Source organism: Salmo salar, chromosome 15, assembly GCF_965601325.2.
Source record: "Salmo salar chromosome 15, fSalSal1, whole genome shotgun sequence".
In the NCBI taxonomy this organism is placed as follows: domain Eukaryota; kingdom Metazoa; phylum Chordata; class Actinopteri; order Salmoniformes; family Salmonidae; genus Salmo; species Salmo salar.
The window spans coordinates 58,548,457-58,562,855 of NC_138305.1; the positions used below are offsets into that span (position 1 = coordinate 58,548,457).

At 43.3% G+C, this 14,399-nt stretch overlaps 1 protein-coding gene across 5 annotated transcripts in view; it reads right to left on the reverse strand.

The window, feature by feature from the left end:
- Nucleotides 1-13,959, reverse strand: part of LOC106571557 (1-phosphatidylinositol 4,5-bisphosphate phosphodiesterase beta-4) — a 132,417-nt gene extending 118,458 nt beyond the window's left edge. The window contains exons 1-2 of one of the 5 annotated variants that reach the window (XM_014144727.3): nucleotides 13,768-13,953; nucleotides 7,743-7,788 (exon numbers count right to left, since the gene is read on the reverse strand). The gene's annotated coding sequence lies outside the window, so the exon portion shown is untranslated. Of the gene's footprint in view, nucleotides 1-7,742; nucleotides 7,789-13,761 lie in introns of all 5 variants that reach the window. The other 4 variants (XM_014144720.3, XM_014144721.3, XM_014144726.3 and 1 more) reach the window with 4 other exon arrangements.
- Between the last annotated feature and the right edge of the window lie 440 nt (nucleotides 13,960-14,399).

Consider the following 14,399-nt stretch of genomic DNA (forward strand, 5'->3'; position numbering starts at 1 on the left):
CCTCGAACTGGACAAAGATTTTTGTTGTGACAAGTCCCAAATCCCCGTCATCCTCGTGAAGAAAAGACAGAGAAAAAGGGTGAGGAGGGCGGGGTGCCATGTAAGAATTTGCAGACGAGTATGCATACCAGCACTACACTCCGTATTATTGGCCGTATTATGCTTCTCCTTGCATCGGCAGAACAGAGCAGCTACGTCTGGTAAGACGAGGGGCGGGGGTGTGTGTCTATTTGTCAATAACTGCTGGTGCGCGATGTCTAATATTAAAGAAGTCTCGAGGTATTGCTCGCCTGAGGTAGAATACCTCATGATAAGCTGTAGACCACACTATCTAACAAGAGAGTTCTCATCTATATTATTCGTAGACTTCTACTTACCACCACAAACCAATGCTGGCACTAAGACCGCACTCAACAAGCTGTTTAAGACCATAAGCAAACAAGAAAATACTCATCCAGAAGTGGCGCTCCTAGTGGCCAGGGACTTTAATGCAGGCAAACTTAAATCCGCTTTACCTCATTTCTACCAGCATGTCACATGTGCAACCAGAGGGAGAAAAAATTAAAATAAAATTAAAAAAAAAAAAAAAAAACTCTTGACCACCTTTACTCCACACACAGAGACGCATACAAAGCTCTCCCTTCATTTGGCAAATCTGACCATAATTCTATCCTCCTGATTCCTGCTTACAAGCAAAAACTAAAGCAGGAAGTACCAGTGACTCACTCAATACGAAAGTGGTCAGATGCCGCGGATGCTACGCTACAGGACTAATTTGCTAGCACAGACTGGAATATGTTCCGGGATTCATCTAATGGCATGGAGGAGTATATCACCTCAGTCAACTTCATCAATAAGTGCATCGACGACGTCGTCCCCACAGTGACTGTACGCACACTACCGTTCAAAAGTTTGGGGCCACATAGAAATGTCCTTGTTTTTGAAAGAAAAGCAAAAAAAATTGTGCATTAAAATAACATCACATTGATCAGAAATACAGTGTAGACATTGTTAATGTTGTAAATCACTATTGTAGCTGGAAAAAGCTGATTTTTTTTAATGGAATATCTACATAGGCGTGCAGAGGCCCATAATCAGCAACCATCACTCCTGTGTTCCAATGGCACATTGTGTTAGCTAATCCAAGTTGATCATTTTAAAAGGCTAATTTATCATTAGAAAACCCTTTTTCAATTATGTTAGCACAGCTGAAAACTGTTGTTCTGATTAAAGAAGCAATAAAACTGGCCTTCTTTAGACTAGTTGAGTATCTGGGCACCAGCTGTTCTGGACGAATGTGTAATCACGCTCTCCGTAGCTGGTGTGAGCAAGACCTTTAAACAAGTCAACATTCACAAAGCCGCAGGGCCAGACGGATTACCAGGACGGGTACTCAAAGCATGCGCGGACCAACTGGCATGTGTCTTCACTGACATTTTCAACCTCTCCCTGACCGAGTCTGTAATACCTACATGTTTCAAACAGACCACCATAGTCCCTGTGCCCAAGAAAACTAAGGTAACCTGCCTAAATGACTACCGCCCCGTAGCACTCACCTCGGTAGCCATGAAGTGTTTTGAAAGGCTGGTCATGGCTCACATCAACACCATCATGCCGGAAACCCTAGGCCCACTCCAATTTGCATACCGCCCCAACAGATCCACAGATGACGCAATCTCAATCGCACTCCACACTGCCCTTTCCCACCTGGACAAGTGAGAATGCTGTTCATTGACTACAGCTCAGCGTTCAACACCGTAGTGCCCACGAAGCTCATCACTAAGCTAAGGACCCTGGGACTAAACACCTCTCTCTGCAACTGGATCCTGGACTTCCTGATGGGCCACCCCCAGGTGGTAAGGGTAGGCAACAACACATCTACCACGCGAATCCTCAACACTGGGGCCCCTCAGGGGTGTGTGATTAGTCCCCTCCTGTACTCTCTGTTCACCCAAGACTTTGTGGCCAAGCATGACTCCAACACCATCATTAAGTTTGCTGACGACACAACAGTGGTAGGCCTGCTCACCGACAACGATGAGACAGCCTATAGGGAGGAGGTCAGAGACTGCCAGGACAAAAATCTCTACCTCAATGTGAGCAAGACAAAGCAGCTGAAAGTGGACTATAGGAAAAGGAGGGCCGAACAGGCCCCCATTAATATCGACAGGGTTGAAGTGGAGTGGGTTGAGAGTTTCAAGTTCCTTGTTGTCCACATCACCAATGTACTATCATGGTCCAAACACACCAAGACAGTTCTGAAGACAGCACGACCTCACCTTTCCCCTCAGGAGACTGAAAAGATTTGGCATGGGTCCCCAGATCCTCAAAAAGTTCTACAGCTGCACCATCGAGAGCATCTTGACCGGTGGCATCACCAACCGGTATGATAACTGCTCGGCATCTGACCGTAAGGCGCTACAGAGGGTAGTGCATACGGCCCACTACATCACTGGGGCCAAGCTTCCTGACATCCAGGACCTATATACTAGGCGGTGTCAGAGGTGTGACTGCTATGACTGGCTGAGATAATGGATGGGCTGGACATGAAGAGAGATGAGTTTGGATTGGTCTGCCATGTAGCACGCTTCAGTATGTGTAGGTAATCCTTTCTAATGCATATTTTTTGAAAGATGTCACGAAGAACTGCAAAAATGTTGCTCTCGACTTTCTGTAGGACCGAGTTCTTGAAATCAGTGGAATGCCCGGTGGAAGCAGAGTATGACAGCTAAGGAGATGGAGAAAATTCTCCCGTTTGATTTCAAATATGCGGAGGGAGTCAAAAATAGAACACACAGAAGGATTTGATATAGTGTGTGTTTACCAGAGACGGTAATGTAAAGAACATCACCAGCACCAAAGTCAAATTAGGATATAACGTTAGGCCAACGAGACAGTGTCCAAGTTCTAAAATTCTCAGGTAGAAACCCCTGCTTTTATATCGTCACACTCACAACCGTATAAGCTATTTTCTGTAATTAGCTTGCCATTCAGTTGTAAATAATTATCTTGTTGTGAGTTTATTTTCGGTGTAATAATGAATACAAATTAGCTAAAGTTAAGACATTGTCAGCTATATGACATGGGCATTTTTTGAACTGGCTAGCCAGCTAAATTAAGGTTAGCTCGCCAGCTAACAAGCTAGAAACTAACGAAAACATTGTTTAGAAAGTTGCTTTAAGTTGCCTGGTTTGCTAGACTGACATATACTAAATTCATTTTTTAAACATATGGGTTTATTGGTGTTAAAATACACCAGATAAGCTATTTTGGACCACCAGGCTACTGATGTCATGCATGTGAATCCTTAAAGAGATGGGTGGGGCTCAGGCTTCAGAGGGTGTGAACGATGCTGAATGGGTGTAGACAAAGAAGAGCTCTCCAGTAGGTGTACCAAAACATTCAAGGGCCATTTTCTCAAAAGTGGAGTTACAAGTTTATCAACTTTCAAAGCAGAATTACTTTCGCATTGTTCCTCAACTGTAGTGTATGATACCATTTTCTAGCTCCGAGTCTCTACTTTTATCCAATGTAAAAAAAACAATTTAAAATGTTGCTACATAAGACCGAATCGAGCCTGTCTGTCACATAGTCATTGGGCATTACCTTGGAATCATAAGGAGCTGTGTGTTTGTGTGTGTTATGTTATGTTATAGTAAGCTGTACTACAGTAAACTGTGTGACGTGTTACAGTGTTTTGTAACATTCTCAGTGTGTCAGTGTCATAACACTGAGGGTAATAATAGCTATCCTGGAGAGGACACACAGGAGAGGAGGAGACACGTTCTGCATTCTGGAACGAAGGTCGTCAGTTTAATTGGAAGTGCAAATTGCGTTCACATGTAGAGAACCCCACAGTGGATTGAGGCACGGGTGGAGAAGCAATGTGAGCAGCGAGATGCGTGTGTGTCTGTCCTCCAACCTGAGGTAATTTCACAGCTAAGGGGATGTTACCTGATGTTGAGGCGACAAGATCATTTGGACAAATATTTGATTTAAAGGAGCGATATTGACTTGTCAATACGTGCTAACACCAGACAGACATCTGTTGGAGGGACAGAGACGTCTTTCCTTCCATCGCCATCTTTTCCCCCACTTTCTCCCTCTCTCCTTTTGCTTGTGGAGGATCGGATGTTCTCTATTCTCTCTCTCTCTCTTTCCATTCTCCCTCTGGACACACACACACAGTATGATTCCTCTGCTGCTGAGTGACAGGGTGTGTTCCGGTCGTAACCCCACAGTAGCCCACTTCATTCACACACACACACACGCACACTCCATAATTATGTCACACAGCCTTTCAGGATCAATAAAGTGTGCGACTGTATAAAAGAAACACACACACACACAGGCAACAACTCAGGCAGTCACACAGGCTGCTCATCAATGAGTGATGATGGAGAATGTTCTGAGTGCATTTCACATCATTCATACGTGGGAAACTCTAATAGAAATTAGACCTACACGTCCATCATTCAACCCAACCAGCGACATCACATCATTCAACGCAGCAGTAGATTCTCAGTGACTTCCAGCTCTCTCCATGTCTCATCGGCTGAGGCCGGAATTCAAACAAACTCAGATAAATGACCCATCTATATTATAATAATGTAAAGCTCTCAGGTGCGGGAGGATCTCCTCCTACAATTTTGCAACAATTTTCTTAATTTTAGGCAAAAGAAATGCGTGTCATCGTCTTACATCCGTCTGTCCACTTTATATTCCGTAAATTGACTACATTACCCATAATGCTCATTGACTAGACCTTCCCAAATTATCATGGCAATTATGCATCACAATAGCTGGCTAATACTATTCTATGCAACATGCAGCAATCCACGGTAGGCCTATAGAAGGTACAGTATCAGCTGCAATTATAGTCAATGGCGGGCCCGTGCTTAAAATCTTCAGTGGCATATCTCACCTCTGGCCTGCTGGCCCCCCTACCTCTGCGGAAGCACAGTTCCCGCTCAGCCCAGTCAAAACTGTTCGCTGCCCTGGCACCCCAATGGTGGAACAAGCTCCCTCACGACGCCAGGACAGCGGAGTCAATCACCACCTTCCGTAGACACCTGAAACCCCACCTCTTTAAGGAATACCTGGGATAGGATATAGTAATCCTTCTAACCCCCCCCCCCCCCCAAAAAAAAAGATATAGATGTACTATTGTAAAGTGGTTGTTCCACTGGATATCATAAGGTGAATGCACCAATTTGTAAGTCGCTCTGGATAAGAGCGTCTGCTAAATGACGTAAAATGTAAACGTAAAATGACCCGTTGCCCCGTTTTCCTCAACTCAAAGCATAGGCAACAAACGTGAGCTGGTAGACTAGTCAGCCTGCACTGGAGAGGTGGATGTTTGGCGAGCGCAACTTTTGGAGAGAGGAGGGTCTCAGCTTTCTGTAGGTATGACATTTATTTCCCAACTCTCAATATTTACCGTTTTAACACCAAAGTATCTCAGAGACATAGTTTATGGAGCGTGGGATACGCAAAACTGGCATTCGAAGTGATCGCATATGCCTTTATAGAGGCGCCGTCCTATGCTGCAAAGCATTTTAGGACAATACATTTACTGTTAGATGAATAAGTTACACGACTAACAATCAGGAAATTAGATTTAGCGATCTAGCTAATGAGTTTTGATATGCCACTTCCTCAGATGGTGAATTAGCCCCAAGGCAATTAGCCGATAAATATTTGTACACAAAAAAGGATGTAAGCAAATTCATCTCTGTTGAGCAAAATAAATATCACATTCTGGAGCCCTATTTCGACTGTAAAATTATAGCAACAATGCCTAATTGTCTACCCAAAATTCATGCCAATCACTGGTATAAGTGTTGCACATCATCAGTCCTGCTTAGACATGTTGATTAAAGTTGCATTATGTAGAAATCGCTCTGCCGTTTCCTGGTTGCTAAAACTCTTAATAGTTTGCCTAAAAAAATGTTATAGTATAGTGTAGAGAATCATGTACCATCTAAACTGCTGTGAAATATATTTTCCATAACCAAAAATATAGTTGTTTTAGCTGTTTGAAGCTGGTGTACAAGACGCAAAAACTAAATTTACGATCGTTTGGCCGGGCTAGGCTGTCATTGTAAATAAGAGACCTGAAAAAAAGCTGTGTAGCGACGCTCCCCATACAACCTGACAGAGCTTGAGAGGATCTGCAGAGAAGAATGGGAGGAACTCCCCAAATACAGGTGTACCAAGCTTGTAGCGTCATACCCAAGAAGACTTTAGGCTGTAATCGCTGCCAAAGGTGCTTCAACAAAGTACTGAGTAAAGGGTCTGAATGTTTATGTAAAAATTTGCTTTGTCATTATGGGGTATTGTGTGTAGATTGATGAGGGAAAAAAATACATTTAATCAATTTCAGAATAAAGTAACAAAATGTGGAAAAAGTCAAGGGGTCAGAATACTTCCCGAATGCACAGCATGTTTTGTGTTTGTTTGAAATGTGGCCTGAATCTCTGGTGAATGCAGAAGACTGCACCAAGCTAAGGTAGTGAACGAATGTCAACTCACAGTTAAAAATAGGAACAAACCCTGATATCAATTTCCTATTAAAAAAACAGAACATTTCCCTTTTAAAAAGTAGGAAGCTGGAGATAGTATGTTCACAAAACATCTGGTCTACAATGGCTACTGTATAATGTTGTTTCCTAGGAGTGTGCCGACATGGCCACACTTGTATTCGCAATCGTATCCGTAAGTTGACATCTTAATAGTCGGATAAGATGAGACTCGTGATTAAAAAAGAATTGAAGTGTTTTAATATGCCTAAATAAATGTTGGCAAAATACCTCACTGCACATACTCACTGCAAAAAAGCTGCAGATTAAAGAGCAGTGCACGGAGAGGTGTGTGTGTGTGTGTGTGTGTGTGTGTGTCCTCAAGTTTGCTGTCACTCAGTCAGAATGCGCATCAGCGTTTCATTATTTTGCCCTACCCTTGGCCCGCTTGTTAGATATTATACACATCGATAGCAAACATCCTCGCCATATGATTTATCATAATAGAAAGCTGCAGCAATCTAAATGATTAGACCGAAAACACGCGAGGAAAGGTGATTGGGTGAAATTATGAAGAGAAGTGGACAGAGAAATACAGCTTCACTCTATCCAATCAGAGCAGCAGGATCAACGTATAGCCAGCCCTTCTCTTTACAGCCAGGCAAACTAGCCAGTTGAGTTATTCAGACCACGTAAAACCTTGCACATGACTTGACTAAAAGACAGTGCATTATGGTTTAGTAACTCTGTGACTGAATGACATGAGAAAGATGCTTCCTGGCACCCGAAAATTACTTTTTTCCGATCGTGGATAATTACAGCAACAACAAAAAAAGACTTGGATCATAATGGCATCCAGAAAATTGCCTATATCCGTTATGATACTCGTTTTGTCCGACTACTCGGCACACCCTATTGTTTACCCATAGTCTGTTTCCACTCCTCCCATATTCAACAGTACCGAGAAGACAAGATCACCTGCTCATACATGTAGACTATAGATTACATAGGACACGTATCTCTGTCATTCAGGGCAACATTTCTATTAACCCAAAAAACGGCCCTTGCACAAAAAGGCGTCATCTAACAGTATGTGTGTTTAATACGCAAGGGCAAAGGGAGATCTAGAAAGACAACCACAATGACTAAGTGTAACAAACAACCATTGGTTTCACCGATAACACCAAGAGGTATTAGGTCGAAAATAAGTTTTCAACTTACCAATTCAGCATGAAGTAACTTCAGTGGGTGAAACTCATATCTTGGCCTGTGAGGTCAGAGAAGGGAAAATGTAATAACAAGTCAGTGGCTAAAAGCTCTGGAGATTAGGATCCTTCCCTGAAACCAGTAAATGCTTAAAACTATGGACATGAACCTCGCAGACGGACTGGAGACAGACACAGGCGCGCACACACACACCACCATGGAGGCTTGGGAAGAGAGGGCTGGCATGTCCAATGTCTCGCTATAACAATAAAGCTGAACGATGTGACTCATAATGTGTTCAAACAAACAATGGAGCTGTTCTTTATTACATCGACTAATGTTCAGAGAGTGTGTGTGAGTGTATACAGTATATATGTATGTGTGTGTTTGCGTGTGTGTGTGTGTGTGTGTGCGCGCTGGGCTACACAGTCTTTCCCAGACCTTACACAGCAGGTCCATTTTTGTTGATAGATGGATCACTGCAACATGGCTGAGAAGAGGACGAGAGGACCGGACGGGAGGAAAACATGATACCTCAGTCAAAACAACGGATGGAAATGGTAATATGGAGTCAGATGGCTGACCTAGAGCAGACAGCGCTGAGAAAATGCACACCAAGGTTTCAGCATGCCTCCCCTCAGATAGCCTTCCCTGTGGCTCAGTTGGTAGAGCATGGTGTTTGCAACGCCAGCGTTGTGGGTTCGATTCCCACGGGGGGCCAGTACGAAGAAAAAAATACAAAAAAAAAAGATATGAAATGTATGCATTCACTACTGTAAGTCGTTCTGGATAAGAGCATCTGCTAAATGACTAAAATGTAATGGAGGTGAAAGAATGCTGGGTGATGTGGTCAGGAAACCGTGTGTGAAAAGAGAACGAGAGAGAGACTATGTATGTGTCCTAGGTAGAAGCTGATTTCTTTTGTCTCCAATTTTGGCCATTCTGAAATTTGCACAGTATTTTCTGTCTACAAATATATTTCACCCCACTGTTTCCCTGACCCTGGTGTTCAAGGGGACAACCACAGGTCAACTGAAGTCAGGAGCTGTCATCTGTCCCATTGCAACTCCACCAGATGATCAGGTGTTGGACTGACAGATGCAAGGTTGCTGGTTCGAGTCCCACTTGGTTTACCTAAATGTTCAGCAATATAATGTTGGTTACCTCACCAGTATCAAAACAAACAACCCCACGAAGGAAGACCCAAACACAAACAAACACAAGTACCACTTACAGTATGAAGCGGGCATGACCATGATACCACTACCAACATCTCCAAACACAACAAACCTTGGCCTGTGTGAGTGTGCGTGTGTTTCTGATATAAATCTCCACTGGCAGACCAATAGAGCTAGGAGACAGCAGCATGCAGCAGGCCTGAATACCAGCCAACATCCACATTATAGCAACACTCAACATCCTCACACATAAAATACAGTTGAAGTCGGAAGTTTTCATACACCCTAGCCAAATACATTTTTCACAATTCCTGACATTTAATCCTAGTAAAAATTCCCTGTCTTAGGTCAGTTAGGATCACCACTTTATTTTAAGAATGTGAAATTTCAGAATAATAGGGTCAAACATTTCAGGTAACCTTCCACAAGCTTCCCACAATAAGTTGGGTGAATTTTGGCCCATTCCTCCTGACAGAGCTGGAGTAACTGAGTCAGGTTTGTAGGCCTCCTTGCTCGCACACGCTTTTTCAGTTCTGCCCACAAATGTTCTATAGGATTGAGGTCAGGGCTTTGTGATGGCCACTCCAATACTTTGACTTTGTTGTCCTTAAGCCATTTTGACACAACTTTGGAAGTATGCTTGGGGTCATTAGCCATTTGGAAGACCCATTTGTGCCCAAGCTTCAACTTCCTGACTGATGTCTTGATGTTGCTTCAATATATCCACATCATTTTCCTCCCTCATGATGCCATTTATTTTGTGAAGTGCACCAGTCCCTCCTGCTGCAAAGCACCCCCACAACATGATTCTGCCACTCCCGTGCTTCACGGTTGGGATGGTGTTCTTCAGCTTGCAAGCCTCCCCCTTTTTCCTCCACACATAACAATGGTCGTTATGGCCAAACAGTTCTATTTTTGTTTCATCAGACCAGAGGACATTTCTCCAAAAAGTACAATCTTTTTCCCCATGTGCAGTTGCAAACCGTAGTCTGGCTTTTTTAATGGCAGTTTTGGAGCAGTGACTTCTTCCTTGCTGAGCGGCCTTTCAGGTTATGTCGATATAGGACTCGTTTTACTGTGGATATAGATACTTTTGTACCTGTTTCTTCACAAGGTCCTTTGCTGTTGTTCTGGGATTTATTTGCACTTTTCAAAACCAAAGTACAGAACGTGCCTCCTTCCTGAGCGGTATGACGCTACGTGGTCCCATGGTGTTTATACTTGCGTACTATTGTTTGTACAGATGAACGTGGTACCTTCAGGAGTTTGGAAATTGCTCCCAAGGATGAACTAAACTTGTGGAGTTCGACAAATTTTTTTCTGAGGTCTTGGCTGATTTCTTTTCATTTTCCCATGATGTCAAGCAAAGAGGCACTGAGTTTGAAGGTAGGCCTTGAAATACATCTACAGGTACACCTCCAATTGACTCAAATGATGTCAATTAGCCTATCAGAAGCTTCTAAAGCCATGACATCATTTTCTGGAATTTTCCAAGCTGTTTAAAGGCACAGTCAACTTAGTGTATGTGAACTTCCGAACCACTGGAATTGTGATACAGTGAATTAAGTGAAATAATCTGTCTGTAAACAATTGTTGGAAAAATTACTTGTGTCATGCACAAAGTAGACGTCCTAACCGACTTGGCTAGGGTGAAATTTGTGGAGTGGTTGAAAAACAAGTTTTAATGACTCCAACCTAAGTGTATGTAAACTTCCAACTTCAACTGTACTTTTATTTACTGATAGTCAATACTGAAGGGAAGAAGTATGCAATTCATCTTTTGACTATTTTAACTTGGACATGGCTGCATTTGTCACCCATAGTAGACCTAGCTCATACAACAATAACTGTACTGGGGATACTGGATGCTGACTATCTTAGCTATTTATAAATTACATTTAAAACTAACAACAGACATAGCATTAACAACCATATCCACAAATGCATACAAAGCCCCCGGAGCTGCTGCTGGATTAATAAATAGAAATTAAATGTCCGCAAATGTTCACCCAGTTTGCTGCACCCGAATGTAGTCTTTAAGCTTGTGATACAGCAAAAAATGTTCAACAGTCTACAACCCGGAAAATGGACATAGAAGGACAGGAGAATTAGGTCCTCCATAGACATGCCTCTCCATCATCTGTCCTCTAAACGCAGTGTGTGTGTGTGTGTGTGTGTGTGTGTGTGTGTGTGTCCTCTACCACTAAGAGCCACACAGAAGGAGTCGTATCCTTCTATTTTTGCAGGCGGCAGGGTAAACGTTGTGATTCATAGGAATCCTCTGTTTGTTTTGCCTGTTTGGCTAAATGTCATTTGGGGGACTCTGATCAGTAATAGTACTGCTTTTAAATCTATGCCAATCTTCATTTCCAGTTTTACAGCACACCTGAACTTGACACTTGTGTCTTTAACTCTAGAATAAAGCTATTTTGGGCCTTTTTTTCCACATCGCTTTCCTTCGTCCGGTGTTTCTCAATCTTTTCGGAGCCAGGGACCAGCAGCAAGCTACTGTCAGCCAGCGACTGTCAGGCAACTACCATTTCCGCCTTGAAGATTAACGATTAAAACTAGCGATTTTAGCTGCCTAAACTGGTGTCCATTCCCTGGGACTCGTGTTGGTCGAGAAACACACACAAACACACAGCAACCTGATTCACAATGCAGCATCAGCCATTCCATTAACACAGCACAGTCAACATTCATTACGGAATCACTGCATCGTGTAATAAACGCCTTATATCACCTTTTAGGTAACAGGGCCCACAACCTGTCAAATATGCAGCAGCCATGTTTTACACAAGCACCATCGGAGTATCGGCCAATGAACAAACATCCTCAATCTGTATTTAGCATAAGCTTCCCCCTCAAACAATTACCATACCTTCTGGTCCGAATAAAACACCCACACACTAAGCTTCTTAACCCATCTCTCCTCATCAGAATCAGCGTTTGGCTACATTGTAGTTTCTATGCCATGCAGGTAAGGTAATTGATTTTGTGGAGGGAGGGAGGAAAGGTAGGGCAATGTTTGTCTCTGTAATCACCATAAAAGTGCTTATGGCACTGTCAACACTGACCTGCGTAGGGTTCTCACACAGCAGACATACAGTGGCAGGAGCTACTGACCTCAACACACGCAGTCACACAGACAGACATAAACTCTTCAATAGAGATCAGTTAGAGACCTAAAGACATTGCATTAAGTAGCTATTATTGTTACCGTCGTTTTACAGTACATTATTATTGTGGTAAATGAATGTTTTCTTTAGCCATTATAAACCCCTCAGATCCTATCTGTCTACCGAAAAGCATGTGACACGTAAACATACCGAATACCGCTTTCCTTCTTTCTTCATCTGACAGTTTATTACTTCATTCATTCTAGTGACCAACAGCAACATATTCTCTATGCAAGGTCAATTCGACCATTCTAGGGTTAATGTCTCGGCTCGAAGCTAAGAAAGCTGGCACTTTATTGCGTGTCGACCGAGTCGTGGCCAAAGTGTCTCTATTCGACCCCATCAGCTAAACGCCAACCTCAAACGCAGAGATTGTATTTTTTTTTTTTTAAGTGTCTCAAACACTTGTTGTTCCCTGTCAATGACCACACGCACATACAGGACAATGGCCCCGCGCGTGCACGCGAACAGGTGACGGTTCCGCGCACAGGTGTGTGTCCGTAATTCCCTTGAGGCCAAAAAAAGGTATCCTTGTATACACCTTTTTCCTCCCTAGCGTCAACATACAGAGTAACTGCTCATTTGTCAAATGCAAATGCAAGTAGTCTTTCTCAATCATATCAAAAAAAGCAAATGTGCAACATATGGGAAAACGGACTGATGCATTTCGCTGTCTGCTAATTCTTACAGATATCAGCCACGATAGCTCAAGAGAAGTAATTGGCTGGCCGTTATTTCTAGATTTTCTTCCCCTCTTGCATGCGACGGACGACGCGGAACGACGCACGGCAAAACCATTTTACACCGCTCATACAGCCCTTAAAAACATCACAACAATCGCTGACGTTAGCAAGCTAGCGTTAGCTGTCTAACATAAGCAGACATCGTTAGCCTGAGTTGTGATCTAGCCATTTCCACCCACATGTAAAAAAATAAAAATAATAAAAAGAGCAAGCTATTGTTCAATAAATCGTATGTTTGTTCATAGCTAGCAGCTGCCATGTTTTTTTCGAAACCCAAATCATGTAGAAGGGCTTAGCTACGTAACATCTAACAGTAGCTATAGCAAGTGCATCTGTCTCACGCCAGCAGCGCGCCTGTATACTTTTATGGGCAAGCAAGCTTGATATCCCTGGTACTGTCTGTCCCGTCAGCTAACGTTAGCAGCTAGCTGGCCGCTAGCTTGGCGAAGAAAACGTCGATTTGTCAAGTTTTGGACGGTGAAAAACAGCTGCATGGCTAGACGGCTAACGTTGCACACCATCTCGGACACCGTTCCGTTTCAGGAAAAAAAAAAAAACAAACGGACGCGATGTATGAATGTGACAGCCATGCACGTGTTGTACGCGCATGTACACGAGCTATAATTATTAGTTTTTTTTTTGCATCAAACCAAAAAAAAGAACGCACATGATTTGCCCCGGTTTCTGCAATGTAGCAGCGGCGTTCCTATCGGGTGGTGCGAAAATTCGCTTGCAGACTGGCGGCTCTGCTAGAGATGGGAGTTGAAGAGTCTCACGGCTTTTCAACCACCAATATGAACAAGATCATGTTCTCTCTCTCCGAACCTAGAGACACCCACAGAAATGAACCATACAGCTGTGGTGCTCAGCAACACATCTCTAATGTCCCACTTTGCAGGCAATTTGAGGCAAAAAGACAGAAACATGTATATACCCTTACGTGAATTGGTGGTCGACGAGAACGGATTAAATCCGATGTGAAAAATGATGCTTGCAGAGGCTGGGCTGGGATTTTCTCTCTTGCTTCCAGCTGCTGTATCTCCCGCCCTCTCTCTGTCCCTCTCACACACACACACTCTCTCTCTCTCTCTTCCCTTGTCTCTCTTTATCCCTCCCTTCCAATAAACCCGCTCCTCTTGTACCACTCGCCCTCCAGTGGAGATTAGCCGGATGCGGTTAGAGGAACTCCACTCTGGATGTGTGCGTGCGTGTTGGCGTGCATGCGTCTAGTGTACGTGCGTGCATGTGTGTGTGAGCCGCAGATGAATGGCAAGTTGTCATGGACAGTGAGGTATCGACTTCCCCTCCCTACAATGCAAACAGCAATGGTCTAGGTCTGCCGATCAACACACATGAGCGCGTTTCTTAGAATATAGCATAGCTGCCTAGGCTATGGAGTAAGGGAATATTATGTTATGAGTCCTCAACCCACTAACAGTAGGCTATAAACATCCACAAATACAAATGCAATGGTTTATTTGAGAGATCAGTAAATGTTCATGTTTGAGTAAGTAGAGCCCCTTCTAAATAGTCTTCTTCCTGAGACCATAGATAGCAGTGAGAGAAATGGAC